This window comes from Athene noctua, chromosome 13 (assembly GCF_965140245.1).
Source record: "Athene noctua chromosome 13, bAthNoc1.hap1.1, whole genome shotgun sequence".
NCBI lineage: Eukaryota > Metazoa > Chordata > Aves > Strigiformes > Strigidae > Athene > Athene noctua.
Window position 1 is genome coordinate 23,922,233 of NC_134049.1, and position 17,646 is coordinate 23,939,878.

At 53.3% G+C, this 17,646-nt stretch overlaps 4 non-coding genes across 4 annotated transcripts; 2 read left to right on the top strand and 2 right to left on the bottom strand.

Annotated features, from left to right (window-relative positions):
* Positions 1-2,258: 2,258 nt before the first annotated feature.
* Positions 2,259-2,330, bottom strand: TRNAG-UCC (transfer RNA glycine (anticodon UCC)). The gene has a single exon. It is a non-coding gene; the product is annotated as a tRNA-Gly (tRNA).
* Positions 2,331-5,540: 3,210 nt separating this feature from the next.
* Positions 5,541-5,622, bottom strand: TRNAS-AGA (transfer RNA serine (anticodon AGA)). The gene has a single exon. It is a non-coding gene; the product is annotated as a tRNA-Ser (tRNA).
* An 8,052-nt stretch (positions 5,623-13,674) lies between these two features.
* On the top strand, positions 13,675-13,756 carry TRNAS-AGA (transfer RNA serine (anticodon AGA)). Its single transcript has one exon. It is a non-coding gene; the product is annotated as a tRNA-Ser (tRNA).
* Positions 13,757-16,966: 3,210 nt separating this feature from the next.
* Positions 16,967-17,038, top strand: TRNAG-UCC (transfer RNA glycine (anticodon UCC)). Its single transcript has one exon. It is a non-coding gene; the product is annotated as a tRNA-Gly (tRNA).
* Positions 17,039-17,646: the final 608 nt, after the last annotated feature.

Below are 17,646 nucleotides of genomic sequence, written 5' to 3' on the forward strand. Positions count from 1 at the left end.
GTGGAATTCCCCTCACTTTCTCTTCTCCAGGCTGAACAAACTCAAATCATTCAGCACCTCCCTCAATCATGTCATGCTCATCATGCTCTGTCCTCCTGAAAAACACTCCCAGTGCTCACGCAGCCTGCAGTGGGATGCGGTGGGATGTCTCTGTCCTGTAAGCTCTGTTGGAAAGAAATGCCCCAGCGCTTGCAATGATCCTGTTCGCCTCATAGTGGTGGGCCTTAATTCAAACCTGCCCCTCTTCTCACTGCTGCTGGTTGCATTTGAGGGTGAGGAGATGCCTGTTCAGGAAAACATTCTGGGTTGAAATCCTGCTGGACAATACCACCTCCTGGATTGGCACCTGTAGTCTGTGCCACAGAGTCCAAAAGAGGGAAGGATGGATTTCAGGGGCTCTTCAGCTTGGGGATCAGAGGACAGGGTAGCTCCCTGATCAGTAACAAGAGAGAAAAGTTGCCCATCTCCAGAAAAGGGGAAGATGGTCTCTTTGAGGAACCAAATGAAGGCGATGATAAAGTGGAGGAGGCTGAGAAACCAAGGCTTGCTTAACTGGAAGAAGAAGATGCTTAGTGGGGATCTGATAAGAGCCTTCCAGTGCCGACAACGAGGCTACTGTGGTGGCTGCAGGATGAGCACCATGGTCAGAAATTGAACAGGCAGTACATGGCTGGCTACACAAAGAAAAAGTATAACCTGAGGGTGCCTAAGCATGGGAAAAGGCATCCAGAGATGCTGTAAAATGCTGTCCACAAGGTATTTTATGACCCAAAAGGACAAAGCATTGATGATCAGCTATTGTGAGCCTACTGAAGCGGGAGGATATACTCTCTGACTCCTTGAAATGCCTTCCAAGCAGAAGGGTTGTTGGAGGGTAAAGTGGGAGTAGGAAGGGAGACTCTGTGGGTAAATGTTTGAAGAATGTTCAAAGATCCACAATGTAGGGGAGAGTCAGGTGAGTTTTGGAGAGGAGTGTGGAAAAGTGGAATTTCCTGGAGAGTCTCCACCCATGTTTCTCTTCTAAACTGCCAGGAGTGGTGGTGGCTGGGCCATGCAGCAAGAGCTAAACCAGAGGTCTCCACACATTGGAGAGCAGAGTGACTACAGAAACAAGACCCTCTGTCACCCCAGGGAAAGGGAAGGAAATCAAGAGATATGAGCCTGTCAGGAGTGTGACTCAAACCCACATTTCCTAGGGGGACTGCAACCTGAGTGCAGTGCCTTAGATCACTCAGCCATCCTGAACTGCTGCTGCTGCTGCTGCTGCCCTTGTTGCTCATCTGTTCACAGCTGCCAGAACCAGCCCACCTCATTCAGCCTCCTCCAGGCACTGCTACAGGGGGAGTTGGCTCTGGGAACATCCTTGTCCTGCTCCCACCAAGGGCTGCAGACAGACAAGCTTTCAAGGGAGCAAACAAAGGAACCATCAGGAAATCATGGCTCTGCACATGCCAATGTCTGGTCAGTAGGTTCTAGGCACAAGTCTGCTTTTCCCATGACTTCTTCCATTTCCTCCAGAGCCTCAGGAAATGGCACAACAAGCACTTGGCCTGCAGTGCTGCCTTGTGGACAGTACCCAGGGCAAGAGAGGTGCTTCCTTCTTCCCTGTTTGGGGCCAGGAAGGCTGGGCAAGGAGGGCTCTGCCACAGCAGGTCCTGGGGCAATGCTGTGCTGGTCTCAAGGAGTCAGTGTGTGGGAATGGGGCTGGAGAGTCAATGAGAAAGGACCCGAGATGTGCCAAGTGCTGAGCAATGACTGAGCTCCAGTTCCTGTGGGGAAGAGGCTCACTTACTGCCCATGGTGCAGTGGAAGGAAGGCACAGCTCTCTCTGGGCCTTGTTGCTTCACGGAAGGAGCTAGACTGCAGGGCATCTCAGGAGGTCACTAGCCCAAATGCCTGCTCAAGGAACAGCTAGCCCCAAAGCTAGAGCAGTGCCAGAGTCCCATTGAAACTTGAATGTGAAACCCGGACACGGACAACTCCAAATGTCTCTGGGCACCTGCTCCAGGGCTTCAACACTCCCTGAGAATCTCTGAATGGTCCAAAGAGTTGCCAAAGACTGCTTTTGCCAGTGCAGGCCTGTGTGTCTACTACTGGGCTAGGAAGTGGCCATAGGCCTGGCCATGAGTCAAGGCCGTGGGAGGGTGCTAGTGGAGTGGCTTGACTGTCCCATTGGATCTGAAATTGTTGAAAAAAATGGGGTTTTGGAGCAGGAGAGGCAAGGCACTTGTGGAGACCACCTGATGAAAAGTGTTGTCTGCGTTGGCCAGGAATCGAACCCGGGTCAACTGCTTGGAAGGCAGCTATGCTCACCACTATACCACCAACGCATATGAATGTCTGTCAGCCTAGTTTGTGTTCCCTCAGCCCAGAGCCTGGCCTTACTTCTACTTCTCCATAATTTTTCCTACCTGCTGCTCTTCCCCTGCACAAATAGACTTATCTTCTGCCCCTCCACTCCACACAATGGCCCATTGGGAATACCTGCTCAGCCCTGCTCCTGGATGGACCTGCAGGTGGACGCGGCAGCAAACACACCAGGATGAAGAAAGTCCCCAGGTGTTCAAGCGGATCATACTGCTGTTTCCCAAAGTAGCAGCAGCTGAGTTACTCTTTTCCACCTGCAGACTCCTGGAGGTCCCTCTCTGCACCTCGGAAGTTGGGACTGAGCTTCATGGTGGGAAGGGAGAAACACACCTGTGTCCCCAGGACAGCCACTTCCTCGTGTGGGCAGCTCTGCCTGCTGCTCCACACCCACCCATCTGCCTTGCTGAGGGACGCTTGGGGAGTGCTGGCTCCTAAGAAGGCCAAGGAGAAAGAGGTGTCAGTGGCAGAGAGAAGGGACTGAGGAAGCAGGAGGGCCACGGCCATGGGTGCCCAGAGAGCGGAGCAGGGCAGGTTGAAACTTCCTGGGAGAGGCAGCAGCTGTCAGGAGCATAGACAAAATGCAATTTGAAGAGGATGATTTCAAACCATTGACCTCTGGGTTATGGGCCCAGCATGCTTTCACTGTGCCACTCTGCTGCTCCCAGCATCTGGGCTGGGAACTCCCACAGTCTTGCCTGATGGTCTCTGGCACTGCCAGCACTCACATTTCCTTCCCTTCCTCTATCCTGTGCCCTTGTCCAGTCTGGATAAATGCCTCCCTGGAAACCTCACTGGCAGCTGGCCTGGGGTGATTTAAGGTAGTTCTTCAGCTCATCCTGAGGTAAAAGCTCTTAGTCTTAGGCCGTGTTCATTTCTCTAAGCAAGTTGTATAGCAGTTAGGGCCTTGCCTTTCACATTGACTGCAAGGGCCTTCCCCTGCCCATGCTGTGCTGCGCTGTGCTGTGCTGCCCAAGAGCTCCCGGCTTGTCGTTGCTTCTGGCACAGCCCTGCCCTTGCTCCTCCCCAACAGCTGAGGTCTGCCCTTCCCACCATGCAGTGTGCCAAAGAGACAGAGAAACCCCTCCTCTCTGTGCCCGGGGCCACTCCTGTCCTGCCCAACACTGCTCAGGGTGCAAGTGGCTCCCAGCCAGCCCAAGGCAGGGCCTGACCAGCGGGACTGAGTGTTCACTAAACTTAGATCCTCTGAGATGTTCCAGAAAGGCTCTGGACTGGCTGAGCTGGTAGAGCCTGTTGGTGAGAGGAGGGATGAGGTGACTGAGCTTCTCCTTTGCTTGCACTGTTTCCCCCACATTCAGTGGCATGGCTGCAGGGAATGGACATGCACTAGCAATGGGCTTGTCTCTCTTTCCCTTTCTCCAGGCTCTCTCTGCATGTGCCCCTCAGGATTTCACTCTTCCTTAAGATGCTGCATCACCCAGGCAGGGTACCAGCAGCCCCACTGCCTCTCATAGGCTGTGAGGGAGTAAACCCATCAGAGTCTCTGATGGCAGGGGGTGGTCTCCTGATGCCGTAGTCTCCACCATGTCCTCTTTTGCCCTTCCATGTCCTTCCCAGAAGGGGGGGAGACAGGAGAGACCCACCCCTCATCATCTCATCCTTAAGCTAAATTTGGGAAATCCCCCTGGGAAAAGGTGTCCATATGTGCAAGGGCTGCGAATGAGTCAGGCAGAATATCCCCAGGACCACAGACAAGATCTCAGATCCATGAGGAGTCTTCCCTTTGTTACCAGTGATGGCTGCAGGCTCTCTATGGAGATGAGCAGCTGTACTGGGTTTTCGTGGCAAAGTTCTGGTAACAGGGGTGCTGCGTCTATGGCTTCGGTGAGAATATGCCAGAAGCTTCCCAAATTTCTGAATGAGCTAATGCCAGATGGCTTCAAAACCAACCCGCCACTGGCCAAATCTGAGCCAATCAGCAATGGTGGTAGCACTTCTGTGATAACATATTTAAGGAAATGCTGCGGCACAACAGCAGCTGGAAGAGAGGAGTGAGATTATGTGAGAGAAACAACTCTGCAGACACCAAGGTCAGTGAAGAAGGAGGGGGAGAAGTTTCTTCAGGCACGGGAGCAGAGATTCCCCTGCAGCCCGTAGTGAAGACAATAGTGAAGCAGGCTCTCCTTCTGCAGCACAATAAGGTCCACAGTGGAGTGGACGTCACTTGCAGCCTGTGGAGAACCCCAAGCCAAAGCAGGTGGATGTGCCCAAAGGAGGCTGTGACCCCAGGGGAAGTCCACGCTGGAGCAGGCTCCTGGCAGGACCTCTGACCCCATGGAGAGAGAAGCCCATGCTGGAACTGGTTTTCTGGCAGGACTTGTGACCCTGTGGAGGATCCACACTGGAGCAGCCTGTTCCTGGAGGAGTGCACCCCCTGGAAAGGGCCCACACTGAAGCAGCTCATGAACACGTGCAGCCCATGGGAAGGACCCACACTGGATAAGTTCATGGTCCCCGTAGCTGGGAGCCCATGCTGGAGCAGGAGAAGAAAAGCGAGGAGGAAGGAGCAGCACACACAACGTGTGATGAACTGACCACAACCTCCACTCCATATCCCCCTCTGCTGCTTGGGAGGAGGAGGCCGAGAAATCAGGAGCAAAGTTGTGCCCGGGAAGAAGGGCGGGGTGGCGGGCAGGTGTTTCAAGATTTGTTTTTATTTCTCACGCTCCTACTCTGCTTTGATTGGTAGTAAATTGCATTTATTTCCCCAGGTGGAGTCTGTTTTTCCCGTGGTCTTAAGTGGTGGATGTCCTTCCTGTCATTGTCTCATCCCACAAAGCTTTTGTTATATTTTCTCTCCCCCTGTCCAGTGGAGGAGGGGGAGTGACACCTGTCAGCCAGCCAAGATCAAGCTACCAGAGCAGCTGTAGTTTCAGGTGTAGGGAAGAGGAGCTGGTGGGGATGTGCTTCTTGGGATGTGAGGCAAGGTCAGGTTCTTAAGTTCTGCTCAAGAACCCACAACAGTGGACCTCTTATTAAGCCCCTTTAACTTGCCTGTCTTGTAAATAGGAGGAGAATTTGCCATCCATGCTGGCATTTCTGGAGGAGGCAAGAACCAGCGTGGTAGGCACAGGGGTGCCCAGTTCAGGCACCCAGAGTGCCAGGGCTGCACGTGGGGCCAACTGCAGGCAGCCCAAAAGGAGGCTGCAGCACCCCGTAGTTGGCAGGATTCGAACCTGCGCGGGGAAACCCCAATGGATTTCTAGTCCATCGCCTTCACCACTCGGCCACAACTACCTGCTCCAGCCCTCTCTGCCCTGCCGATCGCAGGCCCTGTGCACTGACACCCGGCGCCCTGGCACCTTCAGGGCAATGCTCCACTCGAACATTCGCACCTGGCACTTGCACTGACCATGACGGGCACCTGCTGCCAGGCTTCCAGAGGCCTGGAGAGGCAGGACTCCAGGGGCTACAGCTGCAGCTCCCAGCGCCTCGTGCTCAGCTGGACACCTGAGACATGCTGCCCCGGGGGTTGGTTTCACCCCCCAGATGGCATCTCTGCTGCTTCCAGGGAGCAAGGGCAGGCAGCTGTGTGGAGACAACCAGCCATGGTGGCAGTTGTGGGGCGGGCTATTAGCCCCGGCTTTGCTTCTCAAACTTATCTGAGGGGGACTCCAAGCCTGCTGAGAGCGGTAGGGTGGGGACATTGCTACGGGGAAGATGGTGACCTCCCGGCAGCACCTCCAGCCTCACGGGGACTCAGGGTGGGGTGAACCCTCGACCAAAGACCACGACTGCTCTACAGGTTGATGGTGAGTAGGGGTACGGTTTGTGAGAGTGGGAGAGATCTATGGAAAGCGCAAGGTCAGGCCTTGGAGGGCAGCAAAGTGTATCTGCAGAGAGAGGTGAGGAAATGATTGACAGGCTGATCTTGGGGTCTGTGTTTCCCATCTGCTCTGTGTTTCAGGTTTGCCTCCCTCACCGAGAGATGTCTTGCTGCAGACCCTGTCCCCCACGCCCCTGCGGAGCCTCTGGCCCAACCCCACTGGCAAGCAGCTGCACTGAGCCCTGTGTCGCCCGCTGCGCTGACTCCACGGTGGCCATCCAGGCCTCCCCGGTGGTGGTGACCCTGCCGGGCCCCATCCTCACCTCTTTCCCCCAGAGCACAGCCGTGGGATCCTCTCTGTCGGCTGCTGTTGGGAGCTCCCTCAGCTCCGGGGGGGTTCCCATCTCTTCTGGGGGCGGCCTTGGCCTGGGAGGCTCAGGGCTGTGTCTGCCTCCCCCCTTCTGCACTATGAACAGCTGAATACCGTGGGTCATCCCCTTTGGAGCACTATGGATGACAGGGACCTTGCAGCAGTGGCAGCTTGGCCATGGCTTGCTGATACACTGTGTGTCCTCACCTCATCTGGCAAGAGGGACCTGTGCCAACTTCTCCTCACTGCACAGCATGCCTCATCACAGATCAGAGAATCAGCTAGGTGGGAAAAGAACTTGAAGATCATATGGTCCAACCGTTCACCTAGCAATGACAGTTCCCACCTACAGCATTTCCTCAAGTGCTCAATTGACCCTACTCTTCAACCCCTCCAGGTATGGGGACTCCACTACTCCCCTGGGCAGCCCATTCCAACGCCTAACAACCCGTTCTGTAAAGAAATGCTTCCTGACATCTAGTCTAAACTTTCTCTGGCTCTACTTGAGGCCATTCCCTCTTGTCCTGTTGCTTACTACTAGGTTAAAGAAGCTCAAACCCAGCTCTGTGCAGCTTCCTTTCAGGGAGTTGTAGAGGGTGGTAAGGTCTCCCCTCAGCCTCCTCTTCTCCAGACTAAACCCCCCCAGTTCCCTCAGCCGCTCCCCAGCAGACCTGTGCTCCAGACCCTGCCCCAGCTCCGTTGCCCTTCTCTGGCCACGCTCGAGTCATCCAATGGCCTTTTTGGGGTGAGGGGCCCAAAACTAAACAGAGTAATAGAGGGGCGGCCTCACCAGCGCCAAGTACAGGGGCAAGATCACTTCCCTGTCCCTGCTGGCCACGCTATTGCTGACACAAGCCAGGATGCCATTGGCCTTCTTGGCCACCTGGGCACACTGCTGGCTCCTGTTCAGCCGGCTGTCAATCAACACCCCCAAGTCCCGGTCTGACTGGCAGCTCTTCAGCCACTCCTCCCCAAGCCTGTAGCGCTGCTGGGGGTTGTTGTGGCCAAAGTGCAGAAACCGATATTTGGCCTTACTGAAACTCCCCCAGTTGGCCTCAGCCCATGGCTCCAGCCTGTCCAGATCTCTCTGCAGAGCCTCCCTGCCCTCGAGCAGATCAACACTCCCACCCAGCTTGGTGTCATCGGCAAACTGACTGAGGGTGCACTCCATCCCCTCGTCTAGAGCATCAATAAAGATGTTAAACAGGAGTGGCCCCAAAACCCAGCCCTGGGGGCACCACTCGTGACCGGCCACCAAGTGGGTTTAACTCCATTCACCACAACTCTCTGGGTCCAGCCATCCAGCCAGGTTTTACCCAGCAAAGTGTGTGCCCATCCAAACCTCGAGCAATAAGCTGTCCAATAATCAGGTCGCTCTGTCATAGAAGGAGATCAGGTTTGTCAGCAGGACCTGCCTTTCATAACCCCATGCTGACTGGGCCTGAGCATCTGCTTGTCCCTCATGTGTTGCATGATGGTGTTTAGGATGAGCTGCTCCATCAGCTTCCCGGGCACCGAAGTCAAGCTGACAGGCCTGTAATTTCCCGGATCATCCTTCCGACCCTTCTTATAGATGGGCGTCACATTGGCCGATTTCCAATCAGTCGGGACCTCCCCGGTCAGCCAGGACTGCTGGTAAATGATGGAAAGCGGCCTGGCGAGCACCCAGCCAGCTCCTTCAGCACCCTCGGGTGTATCCTGTCTGGTCCCATAGACTTGTGTGTGTCTGTGTGATGCAGCAGGTCACTGACTGTCTCCTGGATTGCAGGGGGGTCGTTCTCCCAGTCTCTGTCTTCTGGCTGTGGATGCTGGATTCCCTCAGTACAACTGGTCTTGTTATTAAAGACTGAGGCAAAGAAGGCATTAAGCACCCCAGCCTTCTCCTCATCACCTGTTGCCATGTTTCCTCCTGCATCTAGCAGTGGATGGAGTCTCTCCCTGGACTTTCTTTTGCTGATGACATTCTTACAGAAACATTTCTTGTTGTCCTTGATTGCTGAAGCCAGATTAATTTCCAGTTGGGCTTTAGCCCTCCTGATTTCCACCCTGCAGAGCCTCACAGCCTCTCTGTAATCACTGTGTGTGGCTAGCCCCTTCTTCCAAAGGCTGTAAACTCTCCTGTTCTCCCCGAGTTGCAGCCAAAGCTCCCTGTTCAGTCAGGGTGGTCTTCTCTGTCACCAGCTTCTCTTACAGCACCTGGGGACCGCCTGCTCCCAAGCCATTAAGACTTCCTTCTTAAAGAGCGCCCAGCCTTCCTGGGCCCCTATACCCATCAGGAGAGTCTCCCAGGGGATCCTGTCAAGCAGATGCCTAAACAAGACAAAGTCAGCCCTTTGGAAGTCCAGGATGTCAGCCCTGCTTAGCTCTCTCCTGGCCTCTCTAAGAATAGAGAACTCTATTCTTTCGTGATCGCTGTGCCCTAGTCGGCCTCCAACCTCCACATCGTCCACCAGCCCTTCTCTGTTCACAAAGAGGAGATCCAGCAGGGCACCTTCAATGGTCAGTTCACTCACCAGCTGCATCAGGAAGTTCTCTCGCACACATTCCAGGAATCTCTGAGACTGGTCCCACTCTGCTGTGTTGTATTTCCAGCAGATGTCTGGGAAGTTAAAGTCGCCCACAAGAACAAGGACAAGCGATCGTGAGATATCATCTAAGTGCCTATAGAATGTTTCATCCACCTCTCTGTCCTGGTTGGGTGGCCTATAGTAGACTCCTACTGCAACATCTGCCCTGTTGGCCTTCCCCCTGATTCTAACACAAAGACACTCTACCCTGTCTTCACTACACTCTTCGTGTCTCCTCTGGCTCTGCTTTGTTTTGGAAGTCAGGTTTGTGCCTCGTTTTGTTTTGGTGATGCAGCTTGCTACTCACAGGTGTTTTGGAAGAAAAACCCTCCTAAGCTTCTCAGCAGGAAAGCACGGCATTCAGTCAAGCACAAAGCTAGGTCCAATGTCTCTGTTTGGTCTCACGAATGATGTATTTGTCTTCTCAATGCTGTGCCACCAAAACCTCTCAGCACTCATTGTGCTCAAGAGGAGCATGAACTCTGGAGCAGGTAGCAGTATTCCCCTAACTGAATGCTGTTGATTCTGCTTTCTCTCTTGGTCTAATCTGCACTGAGCAGCCATCGGAAAGACTGATGCAAACTTCCCTTCCTCTGCAGGAGACCTGGACATCTGCATGCCAAGTGCCCTTTTGAGGACTCCATGGGTGTCCTTCTGTGGCCTATTCCCACTTGTGCAAATCTAGGGGCTCTGTCAGCCCTGCCAAAGGGACACCGAGATGGTCAAGGACTCGGTTCAGCTGCCTTACAAGAACAGGCTGGGAGAGCTGGGGTTGGTTAGCTTGGGGAAGGGAACACTGAGGTGGCATCTTATGCATCTCTTCAGACACCTGGGATGGGCGGGTGGACAGCTGGAGCACAGAAGAGAGACCCATCCTCTTGTCAGTGCTGCCCAGTGAGTGGGCAAGAAGCAATTGACAGAGGTGGAAGTATAAGAAAAGCCACACACAGTAACCCTGTTTTACTGTGAGTGTGGTCAAAGACCAGTGTCCCTCTTGGTCAAATCTGAATGTTAATACAGAGCTTTTGGTAGGTCCTCTCAGCTGCTGTTTGCAAACGCCATGTGAAAAGGAGTCATTGCAATTCTTGCTTTGGTTGGTGGCATGGGAATAAATGCCAGGGGAAGTATATGGAGTGGAAAGGAGAAAAGCACTGGCTTTTAGCTCTGGATGTAGACAGTGTGACTGTCAGAGGAGGTTAGGGTGGTGTCACATTCCACTCAGTGGACTCATGATGGTTTGTTTACTACAATCTCGAAAGTGCAAAATTAAGGCAACCACACCAAAGGGGATTGCTTAGAGATGGGTGAAAGAAAGGGGGAAAGTAAAGTTTAGAAAGAAGAGAAGGAACGGTTATAGCTACCACTGCTGATCTCAAGGCAACCCGGGTCCAGCCAGGACTCTGTCGTCCATCATCATGATCCTTGGTGGGGAAACTTCAAATTTTTATTGTCCAGAAGTCAGCTTTTATGCCTAGTGACACACCTTACTCCTCGTCTGCATCAGGGATCTCCGCCCTTCTTGAGTGAGGCTGCCACGCATGCATGAGGGGAGTGTCCAAGGCGTGGTGGGTCTTAGAGGTGGGCAGCCTTCAACCAGGAGCTGTGTTTTGGTATTAAAATGAAGCAAAGTTCGTCTAAAGTTCATGATTTCTTCATTGATGTTATGGTAACAGTTGTGATCCATCTTTTTTGACAGTGGCTATGAGGTCATCTCTAAGGGCTCCAGTCAGGCTGAGGTACCGAACAACAGCACAGCTCTTTTTATACCACACGGTTAAGCATTCAGGAGCCTTTGCACCACATTCCACCCTTGGGATCAGCAACTGTATTTCAAACAGGCTGTTGTCGGGTACCTTACTATCCATGTCCCTGATGACAATGTTGAGATCATGCTGATCTTCTAACCAAGCATTACAGTGGGCATTTCAGTAGGAACTGAGCATGCACAGTTATGATTCCCCTCTTTGTAACTCCACCTACTTGTAACACTGCTGATGGCAGAGTGGGAGTATGTAAATACTGTGGTAACACATTCTCTACATATAACCCCACTGCCAAGAATGTTTTTGGACTATCAACACAGGACAGAACATGGCTTTTTTTCCTTTAAGCAACCCTGGAATGAGAGACTGACGAAGCTTTGTGCACCGTGGGCTCAGAGGACATAAGCTGCAAGAGTGATGAGGGTGTCTCGCTTTTTAGTTACCAGTGATACAGATAAATGATTATTGTTTTGAGACTTATTTACTTAGAGAAAACTGCATAGCAACTTATTTACTTACTTATACTAAGTTATAGTATTGCTTATAGTATTTTTGAATATTGTTAAGAATCCTGCTTGCCCAGACTGTTCTGTGGAATTTTATCAAGGACTACTGTGTTCATCAAAACTTCACTGTGAAAGTCTACCAAGAACTGCAGTGTTCAGCAAAATATCATGTTTTTGACCTTGGGGAACAGGTGTGCTCTAAATAGTTGGGTCTTGGTAAGGAGTACAGATAGCCATGTACGGATAGTAGAAGTTCTATTGGTTCTCTTAGATAAGATAGAATGAATAAACCGGCTGAAAAACACTCGTTATTCAAGAAACTGGCCAAGAGAATCTGTGCATGCTCCAAGGAAAAAACAAGGTGAGAAAGACTACGAGCCTTCCTCCCAAAGACCCCCGAAGACGCTCACCAGGAGGCAACGCGCAGGTGCAAAGAGAACATAAACTGCTGACACCAGCCTCTAGTACTAACCCAGCCTTACTCACGCATATGTATGTTTGTGTTATGTAATCCAGTGAATATGTATATTCACACTATGAATTTTTGGTAAAATGTGCTGTTGGTGTGCAAGCTTTGTAGAGAAATCCCCTTGCACCCCCGCCAGAGTAAAACATACCTGCTTTACAACTTCATTTCGAATTGTACGGTCTTTTTTCCATGAATCACCAGGAACATCACTACATCAATTTCCAGTAATCTTCAGGAAGTCTCTGCAGTGCTGGAGCCTGGAGAGGGTAGGTCAGTGTCTCCAGAGTAACTTCAGCTCAGACAAACAGGTCTCTAAGCAATTATAAAAAACAAGCCTCATCTCAATGCACACCCAGATTGCATACCTAGCCTTAGTGTTTTTTATAATGAATATATGATAATATATTACGATAACAACCTAGACAATATGGCTCTTACTTTGTACCTGGCAATGGCATCATCCTTTTCCTGTCAGTTGCAGCTGGCACCACCAGCAGTTCCAGGACAAAAAGGCCTTTCTCCTGGCTCCTGTATCAGGATCACTGTCAGAAGCGCAGCGTGGAGCCCTCCCCGCAGGCAGAAAGCACTGGTCTCAGCTGGTCTCAAGGCTGCAGGGAGGCGAGGGCCGTGGCTTGAAAACCCCAGGGGAAAGCTGGGTGGTTTCTGAGCAGAAGAGCCTGCCTGCAGAAGATGTCAAGGCAGCCGTCCTGGAGCCAGGCTGAAGACTCGTTTGCCAGCATTGGCCAGGAATCATGAAGACGGGTCAACTGCTTGGAAAGCAGCTGTGCTCAGCACTATTCCGCCAGCGCACCTGTGGGCAGCGTTGCCTCCTGCTCCTCCAGATCAGAGCCTGGATGGCCTCCTGCTCCTCCACTTCACAGACTGGCCGGCCTCCTCCTTCCAGCCGCCTGCACACACCGTTCCTCAAGCCGCTCCTCGTGCTCGCCATCTCCACTGCAACCACCTCCCACCCTTGCTCTGCATGCAGACAGGCACGGCCACAGGTACCACCTCCATACCATCTACTCAGCGCCGCTCTCCTCCTCCAGAGCCAAGAGGGAACCACAGCTATTTTCATCTAGTGATGGAAATGATCGTGTTTGTGCGCCGTTTGGCCTTTTGGTCCATGCTCAGGCATTGTGCAATCCCTGCCAGAGCTGGCAACAAGATCCAGACAAACCTATTCCGCCAACACAAGCCGTCTCCCGTCACCCTCCCAGTCATCCACACCTCCCATTTATTCTCACTTTGCCCCTCCACACTTCCTCAGCCAGGCTCAAACTTGCGCTTTCCATAGATCTCTCCCACTCTCACAAACCGTACCCCTACTCACCATCAAGCTGTAGAGCAGTCGTGGTCTTTGGTCGAGAGTTGACCCCACCCTCCGTCCCCGTGAGGCTGGAGGTGCTGCCGGGAGGTCACCATCTTCCCCGTAGCAATGTCCCCACCCTACCGCTCTCAGCAGGCTTGGAGTCCCCCTCAGATAAGTTTGAGAAGCAAAGCCGGGGCTAATAGCCCACCCCACAACTGCCACCATGGCTGGTTGTCTCCACACAGCTGCCTGCCCTTGCTCCCTGGAAGCAGCAGAGATGCCATCTGGGGGGTGAAACCAACCCCCGGGGCAGCGTGTCTCAGGTGTCCAGCTGAGCACGAGGCGCTGGGAGCTGCAGCTGTAGCCCCTGGAGTCCTGCCTCTCCAGGCCTCTGGAAGCCTGGCAGCAGGTGCCCGTCATGGTCAGTGCAAGTGCCAGGTGCGAATGTTCGAGTGGAGCATTGCCCTGAAGGTGCCAGGGCGCCGGGTGTCAGTGCACAGGGCCTGCGATCGGCAGGGCAGAGAGGGCTGGAGCAGGTAGTTGTGGCCGAGTGGTGAAGGCGATGGACTAGAAATCCATTGGGGTTTCCCCGCGCAGGTTCGAATCCTGCCAACTACGGGGTGCTGCAGCCTCCTTTTGGGCTGCCTGCAGTTGGCCCCACGTGCAGCCCTGGCACTCTGGGTGCCTGAACTGGGCACCCCTGTGCCTACCACGCTGGTTCTTGCCTCCTCCAGAAATGCCAGCATGGATGGCAAATTCTCCTCCTATTTACAAGACAGGCAAGTTAAAGGGGCTTAATAAGAGGTCCACTGTTGTGGGTTCTTGAGCAGAACTTAAGAACCTGACCTTGCCTCACATCCCAAGCAGCACATCCCCACCAGCTCCTCTTCCCTACACCTGAAACTACAGCTGCTCTGGTAGCTTGATCTTGGCTGGCTGACAGGTGTCACTCCCCCTCCTCCACTGGACAGGGGGAGAGAAAATATAACAAAAGCTTTGTGGGATGAGACAATGACAGGAAGGGCATCCACCACTTAAGACCACGGGAAAAACAGACTCCACCTGGGGAAATAAATGCAATTTACTACCAATCAAAGCAGAGTAGGAGCGTGAGAAATAAAAACAAATCTTGAAACACCTGCCCGCCACCCCGCCCTTCTTCCCGGGCACAACTTTGCTCCTGATTTCTCGGCCTCCTCCTCCCAAGCAGCAGAGGGGGATATGGAGTGGAGGTTGTGGTCAGTTCATCACACGTTGTGTGTGCTGCTCCTTCCTCCTCGCTTTTCTTCTCCTGCTCCAGCATGGGCTCCCAGCTACGGGGACCATGAACTTATCCAGTGTGGGTCCTTCCCATGGGCTGCACGTGTTCATGAGCTGCTTCAGTGTGGGCCCTTTCCAGGGGGTGCACTCCTCCAGGAACAGGCTGCTCCAGTGTGGATCCTCCACAGGGTCACAAGTCCTGCCAGAAAACCAGTTCCAGCATGGGCTTCTCTCTCCATGGGGTCAGAGGTCCTGCCAGGAGCCTGCTCCAGCGTGGACTTCCCCTGGGGTCACAGCCTCCTTTGGGCACATCCACCTGCTTTGGCTTGGGGTTCTCCACAGGCTGCAAGTGACGTCCACTCCACTGTGGACCTTATTGTGCTGCAGAAGGAGAGCCTGCTTCACTATTGTCTTCACTACGGGCTGCAGGGGAATCTCTGCTCCCGTGCCTGAAGAAACTTCTCCCCCTCCTTCTTCACTGACCTTGGTGTCTGCAGAGTTGTTTCTCTCACATAATCTCACTCCTCTCTTCCAGCTGCTGTTGTGCCGCAGCATTTCCTTAAATATGTTATCACAGAAGTGCTACCACCATTGCTGATTGGCTCAGATTTGGCCAGTGGCGGGTTGGTTTTGAAGCCATCTGGCATTAGCTCATTCAGAAATTTGGGAAGCTTCTGGCATATTCTCACCGAAGCCATAGACGCAGCACCCCTGTTACCAGAACTTTGCCACGAAAACCCAGTACAGCTGCTCATCTCCATAGAGAGCCTGCAGCCATCACTGGTAACAAAGGGAAGACTCCTCATGGATCTGAGATCTTGTCTGTGGTCCTGGGGATATTCTGCCTGACTCATTCGCAGCCCTTGCACATATGGACACCTTTTCCCAGGGGGATTTCCCAAATTTAGCTTAAGGATGAGATGATGAGGGGTGGGTCTCTCCTGTCTCCTCCCCTTCTGGGAAGGACATGGAAGGGCAAAAGAGGACATGGTGGAGACTACGGCATCAGGAGACCACCCCCTGCCATCAGAGACTCTGATGGGTTTACTCCCTCACAGCCTATGAGAGGCAGTGGGGCTGCTGGTACCCTGCCTGGGTGATGCAGCATCTTAAGGAAGAGTGAAATCCTGAGGGGCACATGCAGAGAGAGCCTGGAGAAAGGGAAAGAGAGACAAGCCCATTGCTAGTGCATGTCCATTCCCTGCAGCCATGCCACTGAATGTGGGGGAAACAGTGCAAGCAAAGGAGAAGCTCAGTCACCTCATCCCTCCTCTCACCAACAGGCTCTACCAGCTCAGCCAGTCCAGAGCCTTTCTGGAACATCTCAGAGGATCTAAGTTTAGTGAACACTCAGTCCCGCTGGTCAGGCCCTGCCTTGGGCTGGCTGGGAGCCACTTGCACCCTGAGCAGTGTTGGGCAGGACAGGAGTGGCCCCGGGCACAGAGAGGAGGGGTTTCTCTGTCTCTTTGGCACACTGCATGGTGGGAAGGGCAGACCTCAGCTGTTGGGGAGGAGCAAGGGCAGGGCTGTGCCAGAAGCAACGACAAGCCGGGAGCTCTTGGGCAGCACAGCACAGCACAGCACAGCATGGGCAGGGGAAGGCCCTTGCAGTCAATGTGAAAGGCAAGGCCCTAACTGCTATACAACTTGCTTAGAGAAATGAACACGGCCTAAGACTAAGAGCTTTTACCTCAGGATGAGCTGAAGAACTACCTTAAATCACCCCAGGCCAGCTGCCAGTGAGGTTTCCAGGGAGGCATTTATCCAGACTGGACAAGGGCACAGGATAGAGGAAGGGAAGGAAATGTGAGTGCTGGCAGTGCCAGAGACCATCAGGCAAGACTGTGGGAGTTCCCAGCCCAGATGCTGGGAGCAGCAGAGTGGCACAGTGAAAGCATGCTGGGCCCATAACCCAGAGGTCAATGGTTTGAAATCATCCTCTTCGAATTGCATTTTGTCTATGCTCCTGACAGCTGCTGCCTCTCCCAGGAAGTTTCAACCTGCCCTGCTCCACTCTCTGGGCACCCATGGCCGTGGCCCTCCTGCTTCCTCAGTCCCTTCTCTCTGTCACTGACACCTCTTTCTCCTTGGCCTTCTTAGGAGCCAGCACTCCCCAAGCGTCCCTCAGCAAGGCAGATGGGTGGGTGTGGAGCAGCAGGCAGAGCTGCCCACACGAGGAAGTGGCTGTCCTGGGGACACAGGTGTGTTTCTCCTTTCCCACCATGAAGCTCAGTCCCAACTTCCGAGGTGCAGAGAGGGACCTCCAGGAGTCTGCAGGTGGAAAAGAGTAACTCAGCTGCTGCTACTTTGGGAAACAGCAGTATGATCCGCTTGAACACCTGGGGACTTTCTTCATCCTGGTGTGTTTGCTGCCGCGTCCACCTGCAGGTCCATCCAGGAGCAGGGCTGAGCAGGTATTCCCAATGGGCCATTGTGTGGAGTGGAGGGGCAGAAGATAAGTCTATTTGTGCAGGGGAAGAGCAGCAGGTAGGAAAAATTATGGAGAAGTAGAAGTAAGGCCAGGCTCTGGGCTGAGGGAACACAAACTAGGCTGACAGACATTCATATGCGTTGGTGGTATAGTGGTGAGCATAGCTGCCTTCCAAGCAGTTGACCCGGGTTCGATTCCTGGCCAACGCAGACAACACTTTTCATCAGGTGGTCTCCACAAGTGCCTTGCCTCTCCTGCTCCAAAACCCCATTTTTTTCAACAATTTCAGATCCAATGGGACAGTCAAGCCACTCCACTAGCACCCTCCCACGGCCTTGACTCATGGCCAGGCCTATGGCCACTTCCTAGCCCAGTAGTAGACACACAGGCCTGCACTGGCAAAAGCAGTCTTTGGCAACTCTTTGGACCATTCAGAGATTCTCAGGGAGTGTTGAAGCCCTGGAGCAGGTGCCCAGAGACATTTGGAGTTGTCCGTGTCCGGGTTTCACATTCAAGTTTCAATGGGACTCTGGCACTGCTCTAGCTTTGGGGCTAGCTGTTCCTTGAGCAGGCATTTGGGCTAGTGACCTCCTGAGATGCCCTGCAGTCTAGCTCCATCCGTGAAGCAACAAGGCCCAGAGAGAGCTGTGCCTTCCTTCCACTGCACCATGGGCAGTAAGTGAGCCTCTTCCCCACAGGAACTGGAGCTCAGTCATTGCTCAGCACTTGGCACATCTCGGGTCCTTTCTCATTGACTCTCCAGCCCCATTCCCACACACTGACTCCTTGAGACCAGCACAGCATTGCCCCAGGACCT